Source organism: Nuphar pumila, chromosome 13 (genome assembly GCF_984573655.1).
Source record: "Nuphar pumila chromosome 13, dmNupPumi1.hap1.1, whole genome shotgun sequence".
In the NCBI taxonomy this organism is placed as follows: Eukaryota; Viridiplantae; Streptophyta; class Magnoliopsida; order Nymphaeales; family Nymphaeaceae; genus Nuphar; species Nuphar pumila.
In genome coordinates, this window is record NC_143261.1 from 11310213 (window position 1) to 11316374 (window position 6162).

At 37.4% G+C, this 6162-nt stretch overlaps 1 pseudogene; it reads right to left on the minus strand.

Annotated features, from left to right (window-relative positions):
• Nucleotides 1-208: 208 nt before the first annotated feature.
• LOC149817749 (fasciclin-like arabinogalactan protein 7 pseudogene) lies at nucleotides 209-1109 on the minus strand (annotated as a pseudogene).
• Between the last annotated feature and the right edge of the window lie 5053 nt (nucleotides 1110-6162).

Sequence of the window (6162 nt, forward strand, 5' to 3'; positions counted from 1 at the left end):
TGAGAGATCGAACAAAATGAAAGAGAGAAAGTGAGTGCTTTTTCCCCTGTATGTAGGCCTTTGATACGCGATGTTTTCTTTCTCCTTCCTAACCTCTTTTCTTTTTTTGTTCAGTTCATTCTCCTTACAAGATGTGCCAAAAAAAGATGATGATGATCAAAAGTGAAACTCTTTCATAATACAGGACACCAAAACCAATCATAATACTGTTTTCTAAATCAAACCAAAAAAATAGATTTCATATAACGAAGATCCACATCAAAGGTACATGGAAAAAATAATAGGATCACACCATGAGCTCTTTGTATAAATTAGCCAAACCCCATAACCTTCCACTCTTAAAACACCACAAAAATCCCAAAAATCACCAAAAGAGAATCGAACAAAGCCCCACTACTCACATGCCTAGATGAAGGTGCTGCTGATGGTGAGGCAGATCCAGGAGATGAATTTGAAGATCCATTTGCGGTAGCAGCCGAAGACGGTGAGATATCCGATACATTGGTGTCTGGAGCTGGGGCAGGAGCAGGTGCGGGTGGCGGGGCGGCGCCGAAGATTGCTTCAGGCAACAGCACACTACCAACTTGATAAACAGAGGCTGGATACGTCGACAGAACGGCACTGGCGATCTTGGTGGTAGTCCATCCAGTGTAGATACTGGTCGTGCCTGAGTCGTCGGTGAAATTCAGAGTGTATAGACCTCCAGCAAATGTGCTAACAGGGCTAAGCTTGCTTAGGTTGTTGAAGTCAGCCAGAGTGTAAAACTTGGGTAATGCATGAAAGAGAAGCAAGGACTTGAGCTGTGTCTGTGTAAGGTTTGAAAGAGAAGGCTTTTTGAGAGAGGAGAATGCATCATCAGTGGGGACAAAGATTGTAACTCCTTGCTGGGTGTCGTTTGCTTGGTTTTGCAATGTCTCAATCACTTGGGTAGATTGAAGCAAGCTGAGAAACTTGTGATATGGGCCAGTTACAGTGAGTAGATCAGTGAGGTTGACAAAGAAGGGAGCAGGGGCAGGAGCAGGGGATGGAGAGGGAGGATTAGTTGCACCATAGGCTGAACCAGCCATTAGAATCACAATGGCAACATTCAGAAATACACCACCCTTCATCTTCAGATCCCTGAGTGAACCATCACCAAAAAAAGAAAGGAAAAAAAAAACTCATAAGGCTTATCAGATCCAAACCCAAGTCTGAGTGTACACAGCAAAAGGTTTACGTGTAACAGTCCTAACCACACAAAATGAATTCAGAAAGTAAGCAAAAGAGGAAACCGGTACCAATGTATTAATTTATGAAACACCCATAATATTAGACTTGTTCAAAACCCCAGATGCATTTTACTTCTAGCCTTCACATATAGAGCAAGATATCTCCACAGAAAACCACATCAAGATGTAATACAATAAGTCGAGATACCAAAAGAAAAGGCTAATATTTTTCATGAGCCAGATATGTGCATCAACATTAATAAACTGCTAATAAATGTAATACGAGAATGATGTTCAGTAGTTCACAGGATCAGAAACTTGGTTTGAGCATTCAAATCATACATTGGTGAATAATATGAGCCTAATGCTTGTGAAAACAAAAATAAAAGAAAGGAAAACAGTGGGCTAGGAGGAGGGCAAACATGATTCTGAAATCACAATCTTCAGCTATAGCATTAAACCTAAACCTCCCATAAGAAATGCATCCACCCTGAACCGAAAAACTCAGCAGTAGATCAAAAGTTGCAATACTGGCCGCAGAGAGAAAGAAAACCCACCTGAGAGAGAGAGAGAGAGAGAGAGAGAGAGAGAGAGAGATGTAGTTGGTTGGCTGGGTAAGGACTCAAGGTAACATGGGAGGGTTTTAATGAAGACTATAAAGAAATGCAGTCATGTGACCAAGAGTATGTACATAGAAAAAGCAGGGCGCCAGCAGGTGGAGGTAGGTATGAGGGTGAGTTGCTTCTACGGGAGCTTGTATGGGGAAGACTCAGCTCTGAAGCAACCAAACTGAATCGGGTTCCAGATATAACCGGGTCATTGTGATGCCCGACTAATCCTCCAACTAGGTCTGCTCATCTCATGTGACTCTGCTACGGGCCCATGGATCTGACATGGAACAAGGCCAAGCCTTGTCTAAGCATGTTCAATGATTTTTGGACTTCACCCTCAAGGTGGTTTAGTCGACTCAATCAAAGCTCATCCTTAGACAGTTGACCGGGTCGGCATTCCTACGTGAGCCCTCAAACTCTACAGCTGATTTTTATCCAAAAAAGGAGTGCTACTCGAGCATAAATGGAAGGGTGTGTATCCCTTGTCGCAAGGCCCCAAAGTGGAGGGGCAGTTCGGATCTTTTTTTACATCCACAGGACTGATTGGCCGGGGGACAGCTGAGGTTCTCATGGGTGTCACTCCTCTGCTCAAGCCGATGCCCAACATAGGCCTCAGAAGCGGGGTCCTAGCTTCAGAGTTTTACGCGTATGGCAGGCTGAGTCAGCACAACCAGGTCTTCATGCCGAGTGCAGTTTCTTCGGGTTATAAATCCAAAAAAAGAAAAAAAAACTAATTAGTCTTGGATAGGTGAGCCCTCAAATTCAATATTTAGTTGATGCTAGTCACTCGAGTGTTTCTGACTCTTTGGTCAATACTAATCTGCATGAGTAGGTTAGCCCTGAGACTTTGAACTTAGTGCCCTCAGTCATGGATACTTGACCCGGTTACCTTAGACCGAGTCGGTTCATAGTAGTGAGTCCTAAAAAATTGGTGTCAAAGGTTCTCACATTTGGTGGCAAATAGAGGACAACCAATTTGGGTGTTACCCAAATCGGGTAAGCTTTCAAAATCTCTGGTATGCTAATTCCTTTAGCCCTTGGCTATCCAATTTTCACTTTACGCTACACTTGTTGTGAATAACAACAAGCTAACAAATTCCATTGAAGTTTTACCTTGAGGACAACGACATAGAGCCATAAGGTCAACCTTGAACTTTGAAGATCTGCTATCATAACGGCGGTTTCTCAAAAAAAAAAAAAACTATGAAAAAATGATGAATGGTCAGCATATTTTCCCTCTTGGCTGGTTAGATGAGTGCCTTCATTGCATTCCCAAATGCCAGCTAAAAAGATACCAAAATATTGGAAACATGTGAAGTTGAGATCTTATTTAAATTTTTTTTTTCATTTTAATATATCTCAAGGATGGTGTGCTTCTTTATTTGGTGAGAAGTAGCATTGTATCGAATTTTTCAACCAACTTCACTCGGATGTGGATGTATTCATTTATCTGGAAATGTGGTAATCTTTGCTACCCTAATTGCTAAGAAACTTCTTAGTGAAAATAGTTTTTTTTTCTTTTTTTTGCACATCTGATTCTCCAAATGTGATTATATATTAAATTTATTTTTTTCTGATATATATGTCAGATTTTAGGAGGGTTGAAAAATCAATGGCTTACAACATATCAAAATTTCAAACCTCAAAAAAACATATTTTACATAAAATAAAAAAAACTATGATCCAAGCATAGATTCCTACACTTTGACCATGTTGAACACATCCATGATCTCAGATTTGGTCAAAACAACCTTCTCCTATGAGTTGTAGAGGGCTCTTTACCCACGAGGGTAGCAAATGCTATCTCAGCTGAAAGTTTGTATTTTACAGCACAACCAATTACAGCTCAGCTTATCACACCTTTCTCAACTTATTTGTGCATCCATAATTAGCAAAACTCTTTAAAGCATGTCTTTTTCCATAAAATTTTGAAATATTTTTTTTTTAAAAAAAAGGGCAAAAAAAACTTAAACTTTTGATTTTAAAAAAAATTGCAAGGTTGAAGCTGGGTGTACTCCCCCGTGGGCAGGGGGACATCAAGGGTCTTACCAGCCGGAGACCAGCCAATGCGTTGGTGATGGAGTTTTTTTCCTTTGCATTATCCAATATATATATATATATATATATATATATATATATATATATATATATATATATATATATATATATATATTCTATGATGGTATCGTACAACCATAACTTATGGTGGTTTACACTTGATTTACAAATATCTAAGATCCAAATGCAAAATCTAACCTTTGGATTATGTTTATTCTATTTACTCTTTCTATGTTAAAATTGACTGAAATATATTGTTTTATGTCATTTCTAAACAGCACTTATTTTCATGAATTAGTCATTGCTTTCCACTGTCTTTAAATTGAATCTTATGATGTATTAGACATGATAAAACCTTCTAATATAGTAAATACACCATGCTAAACACATTTGTATGGTTAGATATACCATTTGATCGCTAGATCCATGTAAACAAAGGTGTACCACCATATGGCATTATGATACGGAAACAATCATTTGTAGAAAACTTTTTTTTATTTTGTGGAACTGACCCCATAGGTGTGATTTACATCATTGTCTTAGTAGAAATCAGCTTTTGAATTACTATAATCTGACATGTATACAATATTTTTTAGTGATGCAAAATTCAATGGCTATAAATGCACTATTTTTACCTTTTTTATATTTATACAGAGAACCCACCCTAAGGATTAGAGACGACTGTCTTACTTTCGATCGTTGTCCTGGTAGCTTAAAACCCCATGGGCTTACCCACTTAAGAAAAAGTTGGATGAGTTGGACACACATAATTGTGGCAAAGGGGGCTCTTGCCTGTGGGACCCATGCACATATATTAATGTTGTCATTTAAACACATATATATTTGCTACAATTGAGATGGAATCTCAAGATGGAGTTGTTTTGACTCAATCTTATCTCATAAATGTGTTTAGCATACTTGATTTAGTAGAAATCAACTCTTGAATCATGTTTTCTCAATGAAAAAATGTTTTTATGAGATGCAAAAAAGTTGTATATAAGCCAGTTTTTTAGATCACTAGAAATACCTATATACAAAGATTTTAGTGCCCTAAAATCTGCTCTCACTAAATAAAACATTTTGATACATCTATGGCATTCGATGTAAGGGTAATAAGTACAAGATCAACATCAAGATATAGATAACTTTTGTAATTACTTTCTTAACCAATGAAAATACAGATTTTGGTTTTGAGAGGCAATTTAGAAAAATTATAGGGAATAAGGTAAGGGTAACAAGTACATCTAAAAACTCTTAGCGAAAGAATAATATGGGATTTGCTTCAAAAGTAATTTATAGGGTGACTTGTCAAAATTAGGAATGGGAAGCCTCTTTATGAGATATACAATTGTTCTAAAGGCATCTACCCAAAACTTGGTACCGATAAAGACATAGAACCACATATTTAGCATTGTCTCCACAACATGTTTGTGCTTTCTTTCAACGAACCCATTTTGTTTAGAAGTGTAAAGACATGAAATCCATCACTTAATGCCAAAATGGTTCCAAATTTTTGAAAATGTCTAGAACAAAAGTTATCTATAACATCTTGACTAGAATGTTCAAACCTGCAATGTCATGTTTCTGGTGAGATATCCTTTTAAGCAAAGTATGCCTCAACTACCCTTCTTTGTTCAAAACAAATAGTTCTCCCTCACTTTGCCTCTTTAGAAGGGTAATCATGTTCGTAAGATCCTTAATATAGAAGCATGTAGGGTGAATCTCAAATATACAATTATTGTCATAAGTAAAATAAACTACTGAAAAGAGTTTTTTCTTAATTTGAGGAACGAAAATAACATTATTTAAAATAAAAGATCTATCCATAGAGTAAAGATTTAGTGTACCTATAGTGGATATGGGAAGATTATCACTGTTACTAACTATAACTAATTCTAGACCTTGGTATTAAGCCTTCTTTGTCATGTCTTCCCCTTATGTTGTCATATGATGGGTGGCTCTTGTATCTGGGTACCAATTAGAGTTTCCTACTGCTAACATATTCATGGCAATAATAAAAGTCTTGAAAATATCCCAACAGTGTCTCTGACTACAAAACTGGCAAATGATCCCTTGTTGCTTAGAGTTTTATTTATCCTAACCATTATTGCTTCCACATTCATGACCACCAAAATTTTCAAAGTTCCTGCCTCGACCTCTACCACCACTTCTTTTACCTTTGAATTGCCCCGAGAACCCTTGACCATTACTGAGCAAAGAAGGTAGTGGCAGTGGTGTCTTGAAAGGTTCATTGATTTAATGTAAGGTTAATGTTCAAACATTGG